This window comes from Pleurodeles waltl, chromosome 6, assembly GCF_031143425.1.
Source record: "Pleurodeles waltl isolate 20211129_DDA chromosome 6, aPleWal1.hap1.20221129, whole genome shotgun sequence".
Classification (NCBI taxonomy): Eukaryota; Metazoa; Chordata; class Amphibia; order Caudata; family Salamandridae; genus Pleurodeles; species Pleurodeles waltl.
The window spans coordinates 97,827,885-97,854,031 of record NC_090445.1 but is presented as its reverse complement, the minus strand read 5'-3'; positions in this window follow the sequence as shown (position 1 = coordinate 97,854,031).

Genomic DNA, 26,147 nt, shown 5'->3' with positions numbered 1-26,147 from the left:
TGCAGGTATGACACAATTGCCTTACTGAACCATTTGGGAAAGAACGGATATAAAGTGTCCCCAAAGAAGCTGCAATACTGCCAGAGAGAGGTGAAGTACTTAGGTCACCTAATTGAGAAAGGGTTGAGAAAAATATCCAAAGAGAGAGTGACAGCCATACTGCAGATGAATCCCCCGACAACCAAGAGAGATGTCAGAATGTTTCTGGGAATGGTGGGCTACTGTCGTCAGTGGATTTCCAATTTCTCAATTATCTCTAAACCATTGATAAAACTGACAGGCAAGGAAGTTCAGGATGACCAGGGTAATATAATCTTGTCTGAGAAAGAAATTAAAGTATTCATGGAGTTGAGAGAATGTATGTGCAGGGCACCAGCTTTAAGTATACCTGATTACACGAAGCCTTTTCTACTGTTTTGTCATGAACGTGATGCATGTACTTTGTCTGTTTTAACACAGGTCCATGGAGGTGCAAACCCCCCAGTAGCATATTTTTCAGCTACTTTGGACCCAGTCGCAGCAGCCTTACTGGGTTGTTTGCGTGCAGTTGCAGCAGTTGGTCAAAGCCTCACACAGTGTGAAGGCATAGTGATGGGACAACCCTTAATAGTAATGGTTCCTCATTCAGTTGAAATGTTGCTAACCTGAACCAAGACACAGCATATGACAAATGCTAGGTTAACTAGATACAAGACCGTTATACTGGGGTCTCCGAATGTTTCCCTCAAGAGATGTACTGTATTGAACCCGGCAACTTTACTTCCTATTGAAAATGCAGACATTAGTGATGCTGAGGAAGTGGAGCATGATTGTCTTGAGGAAACAGAATTATGCACCAAACCAAGACCTGACATCAAAGATACCCAGTTAGAAGAAAATGATTACATTATGTTTGTTGATGGTTCATGCTTGCGAGACTCAGTGGGAGTACTGAGAGCTGGGTATGCTGTGTGCACAATCACCGGTATTCTAGAAGCTTCCTGGCTCGAAAGAGTGTACTCTGCACAAGTGGCTGAATTAATTGCCCTTACTAAGGCATGTCACGCAGCTGAAAACCTGAAAGTCACTATCTATACTGATAGCAGATACGTATTCGGAATTGTACATGATTTTGGCCAACTATGGTCACAAAGGGGTTTCATGACCTCTTCTGGTTCACCAGTGAAAAATGGGGAAAAGATTAAGGATTTGTTGCATGCGATTCAGTTACCTCTTGAAATTGCTGTGGTGAAATGCAATGCTCATATTAAGTCACAAGACTTTGGGGGTCATTCCTACCCTGGCGGCCTATGAGTAGGTGACGGAGGAAGCACCGCCAACAGGCTGGCGGTGCTTCCGGGGGCATTCTGACCGCGGCGGTAAAGCCGCGGTCAGAAACGGGAAACTGGCGGTGTCCCGCCGGTTTCCCGCTGCCCCAGGGAATCCTCCACGGCGGCGCTGCTTGCAGTGCCGCCATGGGGATTCCGACCCCCTTACCGTCATCCTGTTCCTGGCGGTTTTCACCGCCAAGAACAGGATGGCGGGAACGGGTGTCGTGGGGCCCCTGGGGGCCCCTGCACTGCCCATGCCACTGGCATGGGCAGTGCAGGGGCCCCCTAACAGGGCCCCATTAAGATTTTCAGTGTCTGCTATGCAGACACTAAAAATCGCGACGGGTGCCACTGCACCCGTCGCACCCCTTCCACTCCGCCGGCTCCATTCGGAGCCGGCATCCTCGTGAAAGGGGGTTTCCCGCTGGGCGGGCGGGCGGCCTTCTGGCGGTCGCCCACCAGCCCAGCGGGAAACTCAGAATGACCGCCGCGGTCTTTTGACCGCGGTACGGTCTTCTGGCGGTTCTGGCGGTTCTGGCGGTTCCCGCTTGGCGGGTGGCGACCGCCGCCCGCCAATTAGGAATGACCCCCTTTGTGTCAATGGGAAACGGCTATGCAGATCAAGTCGCAAGGTTTTGCTCATTGAACTGTATGTCGTTCCGAGATCAGTGGGAATTGTTACCTGAAACTAAGAATGAAACATGTTTGAATTTTGCATTAAGGGTGGTTGACACATTAGATGAGCTAAAGTTACTGCAGGGACGTGCTGGCAAGGAAGAGAAACGCTCCTGGCAGAGAATGCACTGTATACAAAGAGCTGATGACTTATGGGTCTCAGAGGAGGGGAAAATGGTCTTGCCAAACAGTCTTCTGTCACAGTTTGCAAGGTTCTATCATGGCCAAGCCCATATAGGGAGAGATGCAATGATCAGATTGTTCAAAATTGATTGGTTCAATCCAAAATTCAGACAAGCTGCAGAGGTTATTTGTCACAGGTGCATCATCTGTCAACAGATGAATGCAGGAAAAGGGACAGTGGTAAATATGAGCCACGTTGGGAGAGCTGGCGGTCCATTTAGCAGGATGCAGATGGACTTCATTGTAATGCCTGTGTGTGGAGGACTGAGATATGTGTTGGTGATTGTGTGTGTTTTCAGTCATTGGATTGAAGCTTACCCTACACGTAGGAATGACAGCCTCACAGTAGCAAAGCTGTTGCTTAGAGAGTTAATCTCACGTTTTGGATTCCCGATCTCTATAGAATCAGATAGGGGCAGACACTTCGAAAATGAGGTGATTAAGCTCTTATGTGCCGCATTGAACATTGAGCAAAAGCTGCATTGTAGCTATTGCCCTGAAGCATCAGGACTAGTGGAACAGATGAATGGTACCTTGAAGTCGAGAATGGCAAAAATGTGCGCAGCTACCAATCTGAAATGGCCAGATGCATTGCCCTTAGTGCTGATGTCAATGAGAAATACACCTGACAAGAAAACATGACTATCTTCTCATGAGATACTGATGGGTCAAACTATACGATTACCCGCAGTACCTGCAAATGCTCTTGTGAATATCACGGATGATATGGTGTTGGAATACTGCAAGCGTCTGGCTGATGTGGTCCTCTCTTTTTCTCACCAAGCGGAGGCTAACACATTGCCACCGATCTGTGATCCAGCTCACACCCTGAAAGCCAGTGACTGGGTTGTTGTCAAGAAACACATGAGGAAGTCGTGTTTGGAGCTGCATTGGAAGGGGCCATATCAAGTAATACTGACAACCACTACTGCTGTGAAATGTGCAGGTGTTCCGAATTGGATACATGCCAGTCACACAAAGAGGGTGACGTGTCCAACTGACGAGGAACTTGAAGTATCCAAGACAACAGCTGCAGAAAAGGAAGTCTCAGGGCCGGAGAGTATTCAAAGGGGAACTGAGACTGAAGGAGAACCCGCTGAGGATGACTCAGTCACTCAAAGTGAGTTCCAGAGGGGTGACAGTGAGCCTATCTCAGCTGAGGTAACAGGGGAACCGACGCAAAGAGAGGTTCTCCCAGAAGCAGACGGATTCGGGTTTGAAGTTGAGCCCATGACAGACCCTGAATGCGAGGGGGAAGAAGCAGAGGGAGGTCAAAGTGAACTGACTCCTCCTGAGCCGATTGCAGGTCCATCAAGAGAAAACACCATAGTACAAGAGGAGGGCGCTGTTCAATGTTTTGAAAAGCCAAGCAAGAAGAAAACACATAAAGGAGATAACTGGCCGAAGCCACAAGCTACAATAGAGAAAGTGATCCCTGGAGACACAATTGAGGAAGAAGTTGATACAACCAGAAAAGAGGAACTTAGTGAAGGAGAGTTACAAAGTGAACGCAGACTGAAAAGAAAAAGAGATGCAAACAGAAGGTATGCAGGTCCTGAATGGGCATATGTAACAACAACTGAATGGCAACAGGAATTCTTTGCGTTCTGTTTTGATCAAGAGGTACCAGGTCAATACTATGGCACCTGAATTCAACTCTAGAAAGAAATTGTGTTAAAATATTGAAATAAATTACAAATTGAAAGCTGAGAAGCTGAGAAAAGAGACTGTTAAACTACCGGATGTGACACTAATAACCTGAATTGACTTTGAAAACCGATTATGACAAGCTGCTAAACCTGATTTGACAAAAGGGTCCTGAAGTGAGTGACGCGCTGTAAATATTCGCAGAGAGAGAGAGACTCTACACAAAAAAAGGAGCTTTTATATCGTCCTCAAGTTGATTGTTTGCTTTATATTATTCTGCTATCTGATTCTTTAAAGATCATGAGTTACACTAAGCGTAAGAGTAAAAAGGGTAGAATGTGCGGTTGGTTGGGTGTTATTCTAGGTATTGTGTGTGCAATAATAATTATAGGTGTGATTGTGGGAATGCCATGGATAGATAAGAAAGTGACTAACAATGTTTCAAAATCTGAGACTGCTACACTAACACCGCGGGAGAAGTTTGAGCAGGATGCAAAATACTTACATGAGGGAACTAATTCAAAAGGGGAACTATCTACTAATGTCTTATATCGCCTGTTGAATGAGTACGTTGACACAATGGATGCAAAGAATTGTTATGTGTGCACAAAGATTCCTTTGTCAGTACAAGAAGGGGTTACTTATCATAGCTTGCCGCTAACTTACGGGATAAGCTGTAGCTTGCTATTAACAAGATTCTATGATCAAGAGCTTGTGCAATACTTCTATTCTAACTTAGATGTAGTGTTTTCTTTTGTGCCTGTGATCGAGTTTTTAAACAAATTAGCTAAAGAACACAGCATAAAATTAGTTAGGGGTTTCTTTGAGCTGACAATAACATTTGGGACAGCTTATGCGCACCGCAATAATCTAACCTGCTTACTAACGCCTGTAGAAAAGAGCTTCTTAGATCACACTGATGATAGACGAAAGGCATTAAAGGAAAGGCTAGAAAAGGGTTTGGAAAAAGGCACGCTTGCAAATGGTTATGCTTACACTGCAATAAAGACACAGGGCAAGTTAGCTATAGACGCATTACATGTAGGTAGGCTTTGTATATGTAGGCTGAAATCTGAGCATGACACTTTATTTGTGGAAACGAGTGAATGCAGGCATGTGTTTTTGTTTCAGAGTAAATGGACATTCATGTTAAATGGACAGGATCCAGCGATCCCTGGGATCTATTATATATATGTGGACTTAATGCTTATTACCGTCTTCCAAAGGGATGGTATGGGACATGTTATCTGGGGATAGTTTTTCCCAAGATCTACCAGATTGATGACTTAAAGCAAATTCCTAAAATGTCTGAATTACAACACACTAGACAAAAGAGAGAGACAGCGGCTGCTGTCGTGGGTGACAAATTTGGAGCCATAATTCCTTCAGTAGGGGTTATCTTAAACTCCATAAAGATTCGAAAGTTGTCTACCATTGTGGATAACATGCTGACGAACTTCACAGGGGCTATACTACTGATGGATACTGAAGTTGCTGCGGAAAGAGCTATGACTCTTCAAAACCGGCTTGCTTTAGACATTCTTTTGGCAAAGAGTGGCGGAGTCTGTAAGATGCTTAATGAGCGCCATTGTTGTGCGTTCATTCCAGATAACAGCAAAAAGATTAGAGGTATGCTTACTAACCTAACAAGAGATAGTGCAGATTTGAAGGAGCTGAAGGAACCTGGAGTTTGGGAGAAAGTTGGAAAAGGAATTACCAAAGTAGGGAATTGGTTTTGTAATATTTGGAATGGGGTCCTTGCAAAAATATTAGGGGGTCTATTAATTGTTCTGATTTGTTTATTGGGATTATGGGGATCATGAAAAATTAATGAAAGAATTAAACGAAATTTGACAAAATGAAATAAAAGAAATGAAGAAAATGAAAAGGAAAAATTTTTTAATGAAATTTGGGAAAGCTCACACAAAGGGCAAGATGTTGAAATGCGCATTATGCGCAAAGTGAAAGGTTAAGAGAAAGGTTTGTGTGATGACAAGTGTCATCAGAGGAGGGACTGAGAGAGCGTAGCTTATATAATCTATATTAACATGAAATGTTTATGTACTAATGTGTAATAATGCTGCATAGAATCTGTATTAATGTACTTTGCTAAAACGTGCACTTGAAATGTGCCCACGGGGAGTGGTTGCCAATATATACGGGGACTAATAAAACTGATTAATAATGTTGAAATGTTATGTTATGATATGATTCTACACTAATAATAATAGGTATATGTAAAGGTTTTGCTAATAAATCATTAGCCTTTAGTTAGCATGAGTCGAGGCCTAGCTGCCTGGCTCTCATATTAAATGTATTTTTCTAACGTGCAGTGTGCTGACTTGCTGAAGGACATGAACTCTTGTTTTCTCCAAACTAGAAGCTGAATGTAACTGTAGTAGATCCATTCTCATGAAATTCGACTTGCTTGTAGAAACATTTTAGCTGAATGCAACACTGTAGACCGGTCGTAGGTACAAGGTTGCCTGAACCGGTACAGACAATGGAGCCACTGACCAAAGATGTGCAAAGGACCACAAGACTATGAAATCATACCGGACATTCCACCCACTAAAGACGTCAATCATAAGGACCAATAAAATACGTGAGAACTGTTATGGGGTAACAAATTCGATGAGCTAATGTGAAGTTAATTGGTTAAAGATAGTGGGGTGCAACCCCTTGTCCAATCAAATTTTAGGGGAATGTACAACAGAAAGGGGATAAAAACCCTTGACACCAGGAAGTAAATTAGACTAGAGAACTAGGGAGTAGGAGCGGGGGAGATGCTGATGCGATTTGCTATGATCCAGACACTTTGTCACTTTGCTTAGTGACTTGCTAATTTTACTTAGAACCATCCTTGTCCTTAAATTGCCCGTATACACTTTACCTCCTTATGAGGGAAGTGCCCCCTTTTACCCGATTGCTCAATTCCTGATGGCAAATCAACTGATGTCCTGAGGACGAAGACCGAACCTGAGTGCTGACCCCACTGGAGGGTAAATATATGACAATGAAATTGTGATTGTCTGTTTGCTTTTCCTTTCTAGGTTCCAACTGCTTCTTTTGACAGAGACCATAGTTAGATGTTTTCCAAATTGATGTTACTAAATTGTTTTGCATGAAGCCCAACATGCCAATGCTAATTAGAGGTTAGTTGAGAGGGGTTCACTAAACTGACGCAAATAGACAAATGACCGAATCTATGCTTTGTTGAATAACGTGATGATGATACTCTGCTAAAATAACCTATGCTGACGCTGTGTTATATTCTAATGTTCGTAATTCTTGCTTTGATTAAATCTTATCAGAGTTGCCATATTGTGACTATGTTAATGTGTTTCTTGGTTTTGAGACTAATAAACTTGCTAGTAGAATTGTAATCAATCGGGAATAAATATCACAAAATTCATATTATTCTGGTGTGGTTATTCATGACTGAAAGGTCATGGTGTTTCTGAGTTTCATTAAATGTCATTGACTAAGGTGAATTGCATTGTTGTGATAAATATTGATAACATTATTGACGTATTGATTGACATGTTGATTAGCTATCTCGTCCTAAGGTGTCTTCAATCAGGGTCAAAAGATTCATTGGCCTAAAACGAGTCCCAAAGTGAGTGAATTAATCATACAGGGACACATTAACAGTTCTGGTAGCAGAGCAACGGTTTAGGCCCTTTGGGGCCCTAGGACAGAGGTCTGTTGTTTAATTTGCTTTTTCAAGATAATGCAAATTGGAGGTATGATGTGTTTCTAAATTCCCCATGACTTTCCCGGAATCTCGGAGCCTGCCTGAGTGAGTTAGGTATGTTCTTGGCGTTTTAGTATGTGTGGTGTAGAATTTGCACTTGCTCAGCTTATGCATATTGCAGGTGTTTTGTGAAATTTGTGTGAATTTAGGTCAGGTAATGTTGTTTTAGTAGGAGTGGGCATACTCCGCAGTATGAGAGTAGGGAAGTCGGGGAACTTCATGTGAGTGTGGCGCTTTGTGCTAAAAAATTATCCACGTGGTTGTTGGTGATGTACGGACCCGTCGTGGTCTAAGACTCCGGAGTATATTGACAGGAGACACTTGGGTTTATGTTGTAGTTTGTGAGGTTTAATAGGTCAATCGGGCGCGGTTGACAAGTCAAGTTTGAGTCAAATTGTGTGAGTGAAACCATCGATGGAGATTTGGCAAGTTCTAAAGTGCACTAGAACGAACCATTGACAAGTCGAGAGTAGGAGTTGCGGGTCGAATTCTGCTTGCGAGTGCGGGAGCTGAGAAAGAGAGAGTAGCGGCCGAGGCTTCAAGTGAAATCTCTGTAAAGTTCTGAAGCTGTTGTGTTACCCTTCCTGTAGTAAACCGGCAAATTTGGGTTTTGTTGTTAAAGGTGCTTGCAAAATATCACATTAGTTTTGTATATGTGGAGAGGACAAGCTGCAAGACTTTGTCAGCTGCAGTGTGTGTGAGTGTGACGTCAGTGATGCCGCGCTGGGATAGGTCAGTTGCCGAGAGGGGTCGCGCACGGATTGGCAGCCATCCGTGAGAGGCAATAGGTTGAGATAGGTGGGTGAAGAGTGTTCTGGGAATTAAAGTCACTTTCTGATTAGATTCAAAACAAAATAAAAGACGCGAAAATGACGTTTTTCAAGGCATAAAGAGTGTGTGGAAGGGAGATACATATATTAGGGCGAGTGAAGGGGAGCCTACACTGCCTGAGGGTACTCCAGCTTATATTGTAATGGAAGAAAAGGGAGTCGCGCCATGTCTTTGGATGAAGCAGTGGTGCAAATTAACAGAGAAGGAGGGATGTTTAGCGTTTCCAGAGCATGGAACGTTCAATACAAGAATTTTTCAAAACTTGAGGTGGATGTTAAGTGTACAGAAACCGCCTCCGAGACCAGCTCAGTATGAAGCATTAGCAGTCTGGGATTTAATGGCCACACGACAATGACAGCAGAAACTTGAAAGGAGAATAAAAAGGGCAGAGAAAACTTTAGCTGAGGCTAGGTGGGACAATGAGAGCAGAATGTGGAAAAGGGGAATAGTTGACGGTCTTAAATTTTTTCTGGCAATTGCTGCCGCAGCCGCAACAACAGCTGATTCCGGGTTACAATCCAGTGGCAGGACTGCAGTCAGTACCTGCACCAACCACGGTGAGTCAAGCTTTGGGAGTTAGTGCCCCACGGGGTTTGGGGCCTGGTCAGACACCAGCTGCCATATCATTACCAATTACTGTTGGTCCGCCAGTACTGCTATATGAGCAGGGTGAGCCTGGCGTGTGTGATCAAGGAGTGAGGACCCAAGAGGCAATAAGAGGAGGGTTCACAGGAACTCCCCAACCAATGACACCAAGGGAACAAGCAGCAGAAGGACTCAGGTCTTTACTAGACCTCAGCCCGATTGGGGCTCCTTTAGAGGCAATGAGACAAGCAGGGCTAAGTGTGCTAGCCCCACAGACACTGAGTACAAATACGTCACAGTCACCATTGATGCAGTCAGGAAACATTTCGTTGCAAGGCTTTTCCGTGCAACAGTTGAATGAGTGGTTAGAAAAGATCAATGCTTCACAAACTACTACAGTGACCGCAGAGAGGTCAGAAAGGGATGAATACCTGAATTTTGTGAGACTGGGTGTAGAAGCTGCAGAACTAGTGGAAGGAACAATGGGGATGAACAGATTAGAGTCATACACAGAAGCAGAATTTAGGTATCTGTGCCCCAAAATCACAAAAGAAGTGAGTAAGGTGCATCAGAGGTTGGCAAACCTGGCAGATAAATACAACATTGATATTGAGAATGCTAAACATTTGAAAAGAAGCTACAGATTAGACTTCGATTCTAAAGATTTTTATCACATGAGGTCCTCTGGAATGAAAGCGCATCTTAAAGAAATACTGCAAAGTGCGCAGATTTCGGGAGCCTTAGAGAAATGGGAAGGCAGATGGGCAAAGAAAAGAGATAAAGAGAAAGGCGATGATCCGGAACCAAAGCAGGCTAAAGCCGCACCGGACACGGGGACAATAACATTTTTACCAATGAGAGAAACAGCCGGAGGGGTTCTAGTCCATGTACCGTGGTCTAGGGGAGACATCCTGTCATTCACAAATGATTATCCCAGGTTGAGGGAGAAGCCAATAGAATGGTACCAACAGACGGACAGGTTTGTGAAGTTGGCAAAATGTCTCTGGGAGGACTTGAATACCCTGTTTGAGATTATAGTTCCACCTCACTTATGGCTTGAGTGCAAGAAAGGTGTGGACTGGCCGGCACAGGAACCGGCAAGGGATAAGGTGACTGGAGCACTATCTGAGGAGGTGATGAAGTATTATCATAAAGTGATTGAGTTTTTGAAGCAGAAAGTGTCGCCGAAAGTGACTGATTGGCAGAAAATCGATCGAACCTCACAGGAGGGCAAAGAGTCGATTCATGCTTACTATGAGAGATTATTGAAAGCGTTCAAACATTACAGTAGCACTGAGACCATAGACCCGAAAGACATAAATCATCTTGTGTTCAGGTTTGTTGAAGGGCTGAGACCAGAGATTAGCCAGATGATTAAGAATCATTTGACCTGTTGGCAAGCAAAGCCAATTGATGAGGTGTTGCAGCATGCAAAATACTGTAGTGACGAGATTGAGTTCAAACAGAGAAAATTGAAAGAGAAGGTGATGGTGATGCAGATTAAGGCAGCACAAGCAGGGATGCAGGGAAATGGAGTACAGCAGGTGATACAGCAGCAACCGCAGGGGAATGGAGCGTTTCAGGCACAGCCAAGAGGTCGAGGTTTCGTGAACCGTGGTCCAGACCTGAATACTGTTGTGGTTCAAAACGATGTGCAAGGGATGAAAAAGGTGTCACCATGTCACGCGCGCGGGGGCGTGGGGCATTGGAAGCGGAAATGCCCAATGGTGGTGCAGGATGGTGTTGTTCAACAAAGCAATGATGTCGGTACCTTTCAAAATGTGGAGGGTCCAAAATCGAGGGGTCAAAATCAGAACTTCCAGAACAACATGGTACAGAAGCAGGGGTTACAGCCCATGCAGCAAATACCACTGTTGCGTGTTCAACAAGCACAGATGCAGCAGGTACAACAGCAGGTTCCCATGACCCTAGACAGCAAATGCAATTACCATTAGCTCCAATGGGACAGCAACAGGTGATGCTTCCTCAACAGGTCACAGGCCAAACGATGAGTCAAAATAACACAGAACAACAGTTCCCATTGCGTGGTGAGGATGGAATAAACGATGAATGGTCGGATGATTGTTCAGACAGTGATGAGTGCAGGCTTGCAGCGTCCCTAGAAGTAGATCAGAGGGGACCTTATGTAGAAGGAAAGGTGATGGGTCATAAGGTTTCATATTTAGTTGATACAGGGGATACACGCTCTACAGTCAGAAGTGCAGAGGTTCCGAAATTACCACTTTCGGGGCTTACCATAAGAGTGGTAGGAGTAGCAAATCAGTTTTTTATAAATCCGATTACAGACCTGGTCCAAGTTGAAATTGGCAACTTCCAGGGACTGCACAAATTTGTAGTCCGTGATTCTAGTCTGGTATCCCTACTGGGAGGAGACTTGCTGTGCAAAACAAGGTGTTCCATTACCTGTTCCAATGAAGGGATTGAAGTCCAGACAAACACTGATGATGAAGGGGACGATGGGCAGTTTTCAGAGTCAAAGACAGAGACTGCAAATGAAGATTACCCTCTGATAACTTTATTCCCGATGCTTACAGTACTTGACTTGCTACCCAAGTTGCAGGGAACAGTAACATAGAAAGTGTGGGACCTGACAGGAAACGAAGTGAGATTGATAAAAGGAGTAGAACCAGTCAAAGTACAGGTTAAGCTGAATGCAGTGTTCCCGCAGGTACCGCAGTACCACATGACACAAGATGTCTTCATTCAGGTAGCGCAGATAATTGCAGACTTTGTGAAGCAAGGGGTTCTGAAAGAAGTGATGAGCAGCCCGTGTAATTCACCAATAATGGGTCTGAAAAAGCCTTGTGGGAAGGTTTGAATTGTGCAGGACTTGGGGAAAATAAACGAGATTGTGGTAAAATGTTGCCCCATAGTACCAAATCCAGCAGTAATCATGTTCCAGGTTCCGTGTGATGCAGAGTGGTTCACGGTTGTGGACCTGTCTCAAGCATTCTTTTCGGTGCCTCTTCATGAGGATAGCCAATTTCTTTTCAGCTTCAAATTCCTGGATAAGGTGTACAGTTGGTGCAGAATTCCTCAAGGGTTTTCTGAGTCACCTTACATCTTCAATCAGATATTGAAGAAGGATTTAGAGTAGTTGGAACTGCCTTTCAGTTCGACTCTAGTACAGTACATTGATGATCTGTTAATTGCGTCCAGAACAAAAGACGACTGCAGGTATGACACAATTGCCTTACTAAACCATTTGGGAAAGAACGGATATAAAGTGTCCCCAAAGAAGCTGCAATACTGCCAGAGAGAGGTGAAGTACTTAGGTCACCTAATTGAGAAAGGGTTGAGAAAAATATCCAAAGAGAGAGTGACAGCCATACTGCAGATGAATCTCCGACAACCAAGAGAGATGTCAGAATGTTTCTGGGAATGGTGGGCTACTGTCGTCAGTGGATTTCCAATTTCTCAATTATCTCTAAACCATTGATAAAACTGACAGGCAAGGAAGTTCAGGATGACCCGGGTAATATAATCTTGTCTGAGAAAGAAATTAAAGCATTCATTGAGTTGAGAGAATGTATGTGCAGGGCACCAGCTTTAGGTATACCTGATTACACGAAGCCTTTTCTACTGTTTTGTCATGAACATGATGCATGTACTTTGTCTGTTTTGACACAGGTCCATGGAGGCGCAAACTGCCCAGTAGGATATTTTTCAGCTACTTTGGACCCAGTCGCAGCAGCATTACCGGGTTGTTTGCGTGCAGTTGCAGCAGTTGGTCAAAGCCTCACACAGTGTGAAGGCATAGTGATTGGACATCCCTTAACAGTAATGGTTCCTCATTCAGTTGGAATGTTGCTAACCTGAACCAAGACACAGCATATGACAAATGCTAGGTTAACTAGATACGAGACCGTTATACTGGGGTCTCCGAATGTTTCCCTCAAGAGATGTACTGTATTGAACCCGGCAACTTTACTTCCTATTGAAAATGCAGACATTAGTGATGCTGAGGAAGTGGAGCATGATTGTCATGAGGTAACAGAATTATGCACCAAACCAAGACCTGACATCAAAGATACCCAGTTAGAAGAAAATTATTACATTATGTTTGTTGATGGTTCATGCTTGCGAGACTCAGTGGGAGTACTGAGAGCTGGGTATGCTGTGTGCACAATCACCGGTATTCTAGAAGCTTCCTGGCTCGAAAGAGTGTACTCTGCACAAGTGGCTGAATTAATTGCCCTTACTAAGGCATGCCACGCAGGTGCAAATCTGAAAGTCACTATCTATACTGACAGCAGATACGGATTTGGAATTGTACATGCTTTTGGCCAACTATGGTCACAGAGGGGTTTCATGACCTCTTCTGGTTCACCAGTGAAAAATGGGGAAAAAATTAAGGATTTGTTGCATGCAATTCAGTTACCTCTTGAAATTGCCGTGGTGAAATGCAATGCTCATGTTAAGTCACAAGACTTTGTGTCAATGGGAAACGGCTATGCAGATCAAGTCGCAAGGTTTTGCTCACTGAACTGTATATCGTTCCGAGATCAGTGAGTATTGTTACCTGAAACTGAGAATGAAACATGTTTGAATTTTGCATTAAGGGTGGTTGACACATTAGATGAGCTAAAGTTACTGCAGGGACGTGCTGGCAAGGAAGAGAAACGCTCCTGGCAGAGAATGCACTGTATACAAAGAGCTGATGACTTATGGGTCTCAGAGGAGGGGAAAATGGTCTTGCCAAACAGTCTTCTGTCACAGTTTGCAAGGTTCTATCATGGCCAAGCCCAAATAGGGAGAGATGCAATGATCAGATTGTTCAAAATTGATTGGTTCAATCCAAAATTCAGACAAGCTGCAGAGGTTATTTGTCACAGGTGCATCATCTGTCAACAGATGAATGCAGGAAAAGGGACGGTAGTAAATATGAGCCACGTTGGGAGAGCTGGCGATCCATTTAGCAGGATGCAGATGGATTTCATTGAAATGCCTGTGTGGGGAGGACTGAGATATGTGTTGGTGATTGTGTGTGTTTTCAGTCATTGGATTGAAGCTTACCCTACACGTAGGAATGACAGCCTCACAGTAGCAAAGCTGTTGCTTAGAGAGTTAATACCACGTTTTGGATTCCCTATCTCTATAGAATCAAATAGGGGCAGACACTTCGAAAATGAGGTGATTAAGCTCTTATGTGCCGCATTGAACATTGAGCAAAAGCTGCATTGTAGCTATTGCCCTGAAGCATCAGGACTAGTGGAACAGATGAATGGTACCTTGAAGTCGAGAATGGCAAAAATGTGCGCAGCTACCAATCTGAAATGGCCCGATGCATTGCCCTTAGTGCTGATGTCAAAGAGATACACCTGACAAGAAAACATGACTATCTCCTCATGAGATACTGATGGGTCGAGCTATACGATTACCCACAGTACCTGCAAATGCTCTTGTGAATATCACGGATGATATGGTGTTGGACTACTGCAAGGGTCTGGCTGATGTGGTCTGCTCTTTTTCTCACCAAGCGGAGGCTAACACATTGCCACCGATCAGTGATCAAGCTCACACCCTGAAAGCTAGTGACTGGGTTGTTGTCAAGAAACACGTGAGGAAGTCGTGTTTGGAGCCGCGTTGGAAGGGGCCATATCAAGTAATACTGACAACCACTACTGCTGTGAAATGTGCAGGTGTTCCGAATTGGATACATGCCAGTCACACAAAGAGGGTGACGTGTCCAACTGACGAGGAACTTGAAGTATCCAAGACAACAGCTGCAGAAAAGGAAGTCTCAGGCCGAAGAGTATTCAAAGGGGAACTGAGACTGAAGGAGAACCCGCTGAGGATGGCTCAGTCACTCAAAGTGAGTTCCAGAGGGGTGACAGTGAGCCCATCTCAGCTGAGGTAACAGGGGAACCGACACAAAGAGAGGTTCTCCCAGAAGCAGACGGATTCGGGTTTGAAGTTGAGCCCGTGACAGACCCTGAAGGCGAGGGGGAAGAAGCAGAGGGAGGTCAAAGTGAACTGACTCCTCCTGAGCCGATTGCAAGTCCATCAAGAGAAAACACCATAGCACAAGAGGAGGGCGCTGTTCAACGTTCTGAAAAGCCAAGCAAGAAGAAAACACATAAAGGAGATAACTGGCCGAAGCCACAAGCTGCAATAGAGAAAGTGATCCCTGGAGACACAATTGAGGAAGAAGTTGATACAACCAGAAAAGAGGATCTTAGTGAAGGAGAGTTACAAAGTGAACGCAGACTGAAAAGAAAAAGAGTCGCAAACAGAAGGTACGCAGGTCCTGAATGGGCATATGTAACAACAACTGAATGGCAACAGGAATTCTTTGCGTTCTGTTTTGATCGAGAGGTACCAGGTCAATACTATGGCACCTGAATTCAACTCTAGAAAGAAATTGTGTTAAAATATGGAAATAAATTACAAATTGAAAGCTGAGAAGCTGAGAAAAGAGACTGTTAAACTACCAGATGTGACACTAATAACCTGAATTGACTTTGAAAACCGATTATGACAAGCTGCTAAACCTGATTTGACAAAAGGGTCCTGGAGTGAGTGAAGCGCTGTAATTATTCGCACAGAGAGAGAGACTCTACACCAAAAAAAAGGAGCTTTTATATCGTCCTCAAGTTGATTGTTTGCTTTATATTATTCTGCTATCTGATTCTTTACAGATCATGAGTTACACTAAGCGTAAGAGTAAAAAGGGTAGAATGTGTGGTTGGTGAGTGTTATTCTAGATATTGTGTGTGCAATAATAATTATAGGTGTGATTGTGGGAATGCCATGGATAGATAAGAAAGTGACTAACAATGCTTCAAAATCTGAGACTGCTACACTAACACCATGGGAGAAGTTTGAGCAGGATGCTAAATACTTACATGAGGGAACTAATTCAAAAGGGGAACTATCTACTAATGTCTTCTATCGCCTGTTGAATGAGTACGTTGACACAATGGATGCAAATAATTGTTATGTGTGCACAAAGATTCCTTCGTCGGTACAAGAAGGGGTTACATATCATAGCTTGCCGCTAACTTACGGGATAAGCTGTAGCTTGCTATTAACAAGATCTATGATCAAGAGCGTGTGCAATACTTCTAATCTAACTTAGATGTAGTGTTTTCTTTTGTGCCTGTGATCGAGTTTTTAAACAAATTAGCTAAAGAACACAGCATAAAATTAGCTAGGGGTTTCTTTGAGCCGACATTAACATTTGGGACAGCTTATGCACACCGCAATAATCTAACCTGCTTACTAACACCAGTAGAAAAGAGCTTCTTAGATCACACTGATGATAGACGAAAGGCATTAAAGGAAAGGCTAGAAAAGGGTTTGGAAAAAGGCACGCTTGCAAATGGTTATGCTTACACTGCAATAAAGACACAGGGCAAGTTAGCTATAGACGCATTACATGTAGGTAGGCTTTGTATATGTAGGCCGAAATCTGAGCATGACACTTTATTTGTGGGAACGAGTGAATGCAGGCATGTGTTTTTGTTTCAGAGTAAATGGACATTCATGTTAATTGGACAGGATCCAGCGATCCCTGGGATCTATTATATATGTGGACCTAATGCTTATTACTGTCTTCCAAAGGGATGGTATGGGACATGTTATCTGGCGATAGTTTTTCCCAAGATCTACCAGATTGATGACTTAAAGCAAATTCCTAAAATGTCTGAATTACAACACACTAGACAAAAGAGAGAGACAGCGGCTGCTGTCGTGGGTGACATATTTGGAGCCATAATTCCTTCAGTAGGGGTTATCTTAAACTCCATAAAGATTCAAAAGTTGTCTACCATTGTGGATAACATGCTGACGAACTTCACAGGGGCTATACTACTGATGGATACTGAAGTTGCTGCGGAAAGAGCTAAGACTCTTCAAAACCGGCTTGCTTTAGACATTCTTTTAGCAAAGAGTGGCGAAGTCTGTAAAATGCTTAATGAGCGCCATTGTTGTGCACTCATTCTAGATAACAGCAAAAAGATTAGAGGTATGCTTACTAACCTAACAAGAGATAGTGCAGATTTGAAGGAGCTGAAGGAACCTGGAGTTTGGGAGAAAGTTGGAAAAGGAATTACCAAAGTAGGGAATTGGTTTCGTAATATTTGGAATGGGGTCCCCACAAAAATATTTGGGGGTCTATTAATTGTTCTGATTTGTTTATTGGGATTATGGGGATCATGCAAAATTAATGAAAGAATTAAACGAAATTTGACAAAACTAAATAAAAGAAATGAAGAAAATGAAAAGGAGAAAATGTTTAATGAAATTTGGGAAAGCTCACACAAAGGGCAAGATGTTGAAATGCGCATTATGCGCAAAGTGAAAGGTTAAGAGAAAGGTTTGTGTGATGACAAGTGTCATCAGAGGAGGGACTGAGGGAGCGTAGCTTATATAATCTATATTAACATGAAATGTTTATGTACTAATGTGTAATAATGCTGCATAGGAACCGTATTAATGTACTTTGCTAAAACGTGCACTTGAAATGTGCCCACGGGGAGTGGCTGCCAATATATACGGGGACTAATAAAACTGATTAATAATGTTGAAATGTTATGTTATGATATGATTCTACACTAATAATAATAGGTATATGTAAAGGTTTTGCTAATAAATCATTAGCCTTTAGTTAGCATGAGTCGAGGCCTAGCTGCCTGGCTCTCATATTAAATGTGTTTTTCTAACGTGCAGTGTGCTGACTTGCTGAAGGACATGAACTCTTGTTTTCTCCAAACTAGAAGCTGAATGTAACTGTAGTAGATCCGTTCTCATGAAATTCGACTTGCTTGTAGAAACATTTTAGTTGAATACAACACTGTAGACCAGTCGTAGGTACAAGGTTGCCTGAACCGGTACAGACAATGGAGCCACTGACCAAAGATGTGCAAAGGACCACAAGACTATGAAATGATACCGGACATTCCACCCGCTAGAGACGTCAATTATAAGGACCAATAAAATACGTGAGAACTGTTATGGGGTGACAAATTTGATGAGGTAATGTGAAGTTAATTGGTTAAAGATAGTGGGGTGCAACCCCTTGTCTAATCAAATTTTAGGGGAATGTACAACATAAAGGGGATAAAAACCCTTGACACCAGGAAGTAAATTAGACTAGAGAACTAGGGAGTAGGAGAGGAGGAGATGCTGATGCGATTTGCTATGATCCAGACACTTTTTCACTTTGCTTAGTTACTTGCTAATTTTACTTAGAACCATCCTTGCCCTTAAATTGCCCGTATACACTTTACCTCCTTAAGAGGGAAGTGCCCCCTTTTACCCGATTGCTGAATTCCTGATGGCAAACCAACTGATGTCCTGAAGACAAGACCGAACCTGAGTGCTGACCCAAAACGGAGGGTAACTATATGACAATTAAATTGTGATTGTCTGTTTGCTTTTCCTTTCTAGGTACCAACTGCTTCTTTTGACAGAGACCATAGTTAGATGTTTTCCAAATTGATGTTACTAAATTGTTTTGCATGAAGCCCAACATGCCAATGCTAATTAGAGGTTAGTTGAGAGGGGTTCACTAAACTGACGCAAATAGACAAATGACCGAATCTATGCTTTGTTGAATAACGTGATGATGATACTCTGCTAAAATAACCTATGCTGACGATGTGTTATATTCTAATAATGTTCGTAATTCTTGCTTTGATGAAATCTTATCAGAGTTGCCATATTGTGACTATGTTAATGTGTTTCTTGGTTTTGAGACTAATAAACTTGAAAAGTAGAATTGTAATCAATAGGGAATAAATATCACAAAATTCATATTATTCTGGTGTGGTTATTCATGACTGAAACGTCATGGTGTTTCTGAGTTTCATTAAATGTCATTGACTAAGGTGAATTGCATTGTTGTAATAAATACTGATAACATTATTGACGTATTGATTGACATGTTGATTAGCTATCTCGTCCTAAGGTGTCTTCAATCAGGGTCAAAAGATTCATTGGCCTAAAACGAGTCCCAAAGTGAGTAAATTGATCATACAGGGATGCGTTAACAGTGACAATATGCCAAAAGTATCTCAGAGGATACCCTCCCTTAGGAGGTAAGTAATGTACACAAATTATATGTACACCAACCAAAATCAGGTAAGTAACAGTTAGAAAAGTAATGCAAACAATGTAGAATCATAATAGGATGCAATACGTAGAAATAGGCCTAGGGGCAACACAATCCATATACTCCAAAAGTGGAATGCGAACCACGAATGGACCCCAGGCCTAGTGTAGGTTGTAGAGGGTCGCTGGGAGTGTCAGAAAACACTAAGGGTGTCCAAGATACCCCACCCCAAGACCCTGAAAAGTAGGAGTAAAGTTACCCTACGACCCCCGAAAGACAGTAAAGTCGAGATAGGGGATTCTGCGAGGACAACAACTGCCAGCAAAACACTGAAGACAGATTCCTGGACCTGAGGACCTGTAAAGGAAGAGGGCCAAGTCCAAGAGTCACGCAAGTGTCCGGGGGGGCAGGAGCCCACTAAACCCCGGATGAAGGTGCAAAAGGGCTGCCTCCAGGTGGAAGAAGCCAAAGTTTCTGTAACAACGGAAGGTGCCAGGAACTTCTCCTCTGGTCAGAAGATGTCCCATGGCGTGCTGGAGGATGCAGAGTTGTTTCCACGCAGAAAGACCACAAACAAGCCTTGCTAGCTTGAGGATTTTGGGTGCTGCTGGGGCCCAGGAAGGACCAGGAGGTTGCCCCTTGGAGGAGGAGACAGAAGGGGCGCTCAGCAACTCAGAGAGCCCCCACAGAAGCAGGCACCATCCGCAGAAGTACCTGAACAGGCACTTAGAAGATCTGAGCACAGCGGTTGACTCAGAGTCACAAAGAAGGGTCCCACGATGTCAGAGTCCATCTCAGCGAGTTGGGCAATGCAGGATGGAGTGCTGGAGACCTGGGCTAGGCTGTGTATGAAGGAAGTCTTGCAAAAGTGTACAGAAGCCCGAGCAGCTGCAGTTCACGCAGTACACAGGATTACTGTCTGGCGTGGGGAGGCAAGAACTTACCTCCACCAAATTCGTTCACAAGGGCCACTGGACTGTGGGAGACACTTGCACCCAGCTCCTGTGTTCCAGGGACCACGCTCGTCAGGATAAGAGGGGACCCAGAGGACCGGTGAAGCAGATGTTTGGTGCCTGCGTTAGCAGGGGGAAGATTCCATCGACCCACGGGAGATTTCTTCTTGACTTCCAGTGCAGGGTGAAGGCAGACGGCCCTCAGAGCATGCACCAACAGGAAACAGTCGAGAAAGCCGGCAGGATGAGGCGCTACAATGTTGCTGGTAGTCTTCTTGCTACTTTGTTGCGGGTATGCAGACGTCCTGGAGCAGTCAGCAGTCGATCCTTGGCAGAAGTCGAAGAGGGAAGTGCAGAGGAACTCTGGTGGGCTCTTTCATTTGTTATCTGAGGAATAGCCCACAGGAGAGACCATAAATAGCCCACAGAGGATGATTGGCTACTGAGAAAGGTAAGCACCTATCAGGAGGGGTCTCTGACGTCACCTGCTGGCACTGGCCACTCAGAGCTGTCCATTGTGCCCTCACACCTCTGCATCCAAGATGGCAGAGGTCTGGGACACACTGGAGGAGCTCTGGGCACCTCCCCTGGGAGGTGCTGGTCAGGGGAGTGGTCACTCTCCTTTCCTTTGTCCAGTTTCGCGCCAGAGCAGGGCTGGGGGATCCCTGAACCGGTGTAGACTGGCTTATGCAGAGAGGGCACCATTTGTGCCCATCAAAGCATTTCCAGAGGCTGGGGGAGGCTACTCCTCCCCAGCCCTTCACACCTATTTCCAAAGGGAGATGGTGTAACACCCTCTCTCAGAGGAAATTCTTTGTTCTGCCTTCCTGGGACCAGGCTGCCCAGGCCCCAGGGGGGCAGAAACCTGTCTGAGGGGTTGGCAGCAGCAGTGGCTGCAGTGGAGACCCCGGAAAGCAAGTTTGGCAGTACCCGGGTTCTGTGCTAGAGACCCGGAAATGCATGGAATTGTCCCCCCAATACCAGAATGGTATTGGAGTGACAATTCCATGATCCTAGACATGTTACATGGCCATGTTTGGAGTTACCATGGTGACGCTACATATAGGTATTGACCTATATGTAGTGCACACGTGTAATGGTGTCCCCGCACTCACAAAGTCTGGAGAATATGCCCTGAACAATGTGGGGGTACCTTGACTCGTGCCAGGGTGCCCACACACTAAGTAACTTTGCACCTAACCTTCACCAAGTCATATAGATATATAGGTGACTTATAAGTTACTTATGTGCAGTGAAAAATGGCTGTGAAATAACATGGACGTTATTTCACTCAGGCTGCAGTGGCAGTCCTGTGTAAGAATTGTCTGAGCTCCCTATGGGTGGCAAAAGAAATGCTGCAGCCCATAGAGATCTCCTGGAACCCCAATACCCTGGGCACCTAGGTACCATATACAAGGGAATTATAAGGGTGTTCCAGTGTGCCAATGAGAATTGGTCAAATTAGTCACTATCCTGCAGTGACAATTTTAAAAGCAGAGAGAGCATAAACACTGAGGTTCTGGTTAGCAGAGCCTCAGTGATACAGTTAGGCACCACACAGGGAACACATACAGGGCATACACTATGAGCACTGGGGTCCTGGCTAGCAAACATACATACAGTAAAAATGGGGCTAACATGCCAGGCAAGATGGTACTTTCCTACAGACAATAAAGAAGATTTTACACAAGTACTTAGATGACCAAACAAGATTCCCAAGAGCTCAAGATCCATTGATCTGCTGACATGAGAAAAAGGAACAGTGGCCACCGCTCAGCAGTGTTGCCTAAACTAAGTGCATGAGCAATGTTCTACAATGTCTGACATTCCTGCCCACTGATACCTGAACTAAGTTCAGTGCACCAACGCTCATTTGGACAAAACTGAGCCAGGCCGTAGGGTCCACACAACAGCAGGCTGGCAACAAAATATTTAACATGTCTTGTAGCCTCATTGCACCCATATCTTCTGAGCAGATTTTCAGCATAGCTGTGGTGGTTGTCACACTCAGAAGAACCAATCTGTCTCTTCAAAAAATGGAAAAACTAACGATAATCGTCATGAACAAGCATTTTAGCCATAAAAGTAATTGGGCTGTACATGGCACAATACATGAGGGTAACTTCTGGAGTACGATCAACATATGCACTTGGCCTGCGGTACAATCAACATATGCTCTTGGCAGACCGTGGTTGATCTTTATCCAGAAAGATTGTTAATGTTACAAGAATGCCAAAACAAAAGTTTTCAGTTTAAGGGTCAAGCCTGCAAGAGCATGCATTAGCACAATCGTCTTGCTGATGAGACTGTGTTGTTAACCAAAATGGCTTGGAACTTCCCAGTTGCTTACCATTTGTTGCCTTGCGTGGAACTTTTCTTTAAAGCCTCGTAATTTGTCACTGCAGGCCAAGCACCATTTCCATTCCTGTCTGTGGAGCAAGGACCAAGCACTGATTGATTCAACTTAATAAGAGCCCGTCTGCTGGTCCCAACGTGATTGAGGTACTTCTTTTTAACTTTTACGGCCCTGCAAACAGAAGGTGTGTGACTGTCAAAAACATGCCCAGCAGGACAAACAAAATTGCAAAGATTTATTTTCTGTAGATAACTCTTTTCTTTAGCCAAGTCTTTTCTTCTCACTTCGCACTAATGTTTAGTTTTCTTTTTGATGGTAGGCGCTCTTCTTAAAGATGACAATTATCTTTCTAATATGCAGTTTACAAAACTATGTTTTAACACTTAATCGTGCAATACACCCCAATCCAGCCCACTCCAGTCCAATCCACCCCAGTCCATTCCATGCCAATCCACCACCCACCTCACCCCACATCGGTCCACCTCAATCAGTCCAATCTACTACACTCAATCCAAGTGACCCAAAATCAATCCAATCCACTGAACTCCAATGCACCCCACTCTGAAAGTAAACCACTCACCCGATCCACTCCAATCCCATCCCACTCCAGTCTGCCCCTTCTGCTACATTCATACCTGCCTCACTCCAATCTGCCCAACACCAATCCAAAACAATGTGCCCCACTCCAATCTGCCTCACTCCAATCCCAAATAATCTTCCCCATTCCAATCTGAAAGAATCTGCCCCACTCCAATCCAAAACAATCTACCCCATTCCAATCCCAAACATTCTGCCCCACTTCTATCCAAAACAATCTGCTGAACTCCAATCGGCCCCACTCCAGTCTAAAACAATCTGCCCCACTCCAATTCAAAACAATCTGCCCCACTCCAATACAAAACAATTCACCCCACTCCAATCTGTCCCACTCAATCCAAAATGTTCTGCCCCACTCCAATTTGCTCCACTCCAATCCACAACAATCTGCCCCACTCCAATCCAAAACAATCTGACTCATTCAAATATGCTCCACACCAATACAAAACAAACTGCCCCACTCTAGTCTGCCCCACTCTAATCTGCACCACTCCAATCCAAAACAATGTACCCCACTCCAATCTGCCCCACTCCAATTCCAAACAAACTGCCCCACTCCAATCTACAAAAATCTACCCAATTCCAATCTGCTCCACTTCAATCCAAAACAATATGCCCACTGCAACCCAAAAAAACCTGGCCCACTCTAATCCAAAACAATCTGACGCACACCAATCTGCCCACTCCAATCCAAAATAATCTACCCAACTCCATTCCAAAACAATGTGCCCCACACCAATCTGCCCTACACCAATCCAAAACAATCTGCCCCACTTGAATCTGCCCCAGTTAAATCCAAAACAATCTGCCACACTCCAATCTGCCCACTCCAATCCAAAATAATCTGCCCCACTCCATTTCAAAACAATGGGGGTCATTCTGACTCCCGCCGGCCGCGGTAACCGCAGGGCCGGCGGGAATAACCATTCTGAGTTTCCCGCTGGGCTGGCGGGCGACCGCCAGAAGGCCGCCCGCCAGCCCAGCGGGAAACCCCCTTCCATGAGGATGCCGGCTCCGAATGGAGCCGGCGGAGTGGAAGAGGTGCGACGGGTGCAGTTGCACCCGTCGCGATTTTCAGTGTCTGCTTGGCAGACACTGAAAATCTTGGTGGGGCCCTGTTAGGGGGCCCCTGCAGTGCCCATGCCATTGGCATGGGCACTGGAGGGGCCCCCAGGGGCCCCACGACACCCGTTGCCGCCAGCCAGGTTCTGGCGGTCAAAACCGCCAGGCTGGCGGTAAGGGGGTCGGAATCCGCCGCCATGGAGGATTCCCTTGGGCAGCGGGAAACCGGCGGGACACCGCCGGTTTCCCGTTTCTGACCGCGGCTGTACCGCCGAGGTCAGAATGCCCATGGGAGCACCGCCAGCCTGTTGGCGGTGCTCCCGCGGTCGCTGGCCCTGGCGGTCCATGACCGCCAGGGTCAGAATGACACCCAATGTCCCTTTCTCCAATCTGCCACCTTCAATCCAAAGCAATCTGCCCCACTCCAATCATCTGACCCACACTGATCCAATCCACCTCACCCCAATCCAATATACCCCACTTCATTCCATTTCACCCACTCCAATCCACCCCAAAGATTTATTTTCTGTAGATAACTCTTTTCTTTAGCCAAGTCTTTTCTTCTCACATTGCACTCATGTTTAGTTTTCTTTTTGATGGTAGGCGCTCTTCTTAAAGATGACAATTATCTTTCTAATGTGCAGTTTACAAAACTATGTTTTAACACTTAATCGTGCAATACACCCCAATCCTGCCCACTCCAGTCCAATCCATCCCAGTCCAATCCATGCCAATCCACCACCCACCTCACCCCACATCGGTCCACCTCACTGAATCCCATCCATCCACTCAATCCAATCTGCCTCACTCCAGTCCAATCCACCTCACTACAATCAACCCCACCCCACTCTAATCCAATCTACTGCATTCCATTCCACCTCACCCCACTCCAGTCCACCTGACCCCAACTAATCCACCCCATCCAATCCAATCCACCCACTCAATCCATCAACCCCACTCCAATCCAATACACCCCTCCTCAATGCACTTCACCCCACCCCACTCCACTTCACCCCACCCCACTCCAAGCCACCTCACCCCAATCCAATCCACCCAGATCAAACCCACCCTACCCCACCCCAATCCAATCCACTCTACCCCACTCCAAATCTAATCCACCCCACCCAATCCACCCACCCCATTTCTATCCACCCCACTCCAATCCACTCCACCCCTAGTCCAATCCACCCTATCCCAGTTCAGTCCACCCCACTGCAATCTAATCCATCTAGCCCACCCACCCATTCTAATCCAGTCCACTCTAGTCCAATCCACCCCACTCCAATCTAGTCAATCCAATCCACTCCAATCCAATCCACCTCACTCCAGTCCAATTCAATCTACCCACTCTGGTTCAATAGAATCCAGCGTGCTCCTGTCCAGCCTAATCCACCTACTCCACTCCACCCCTCTCCAATTTACCCCACTCCAAACAACCCATTTCAATATAATCCACCCCACTGCAATGCAATCCACCCCAGTCCTAAAGCTCCAATTCAATCCACCCACCCCAAACCAATCTTACCTACCCCACTCCAATCCACCCCACTCCAATCAAGCCCACTCCAGTCTACCTTACCCCATTTCAATCCACCCCACTCTAATCTACCCCATCCAGTCCACCTACTCCAGTCCACCCCACTCCACCCAATCCAACCCGCTCTACCCCAATCCAATGAACTCCACTCTACTCCAAAACAATGCACTAGACTACCTCAATCCACCCCAACCCACTCCATCCTATTCCACCCCACTCCACTCTACAACATTGCACTCTACGACACTCTCTGCCACGAAACCACTGATCTCTATTCCCCTCTGCTCAATTTTACAACACTTTACTCCCCCTACTCCACTCTACGACACTCTAACAAATCCACTCTATAGCACTACACTGCCGCTCTGTTCTATGACACTCCACCCTACTAACTTTTAGCCATGCTGAACAGCAGCCACACTGGTGTACAAGACAAAAACACATTGCCAGGCCAATAGCTCATGTATAGGCGAGACCTACTGGCTTGGCCAATTCTTGTTTTACTATTGATTTTCATCCCATGTTATAGTGTTGTTACCGATTTTGGCAATAGTTTGGGTACTAATGGATCCAAAC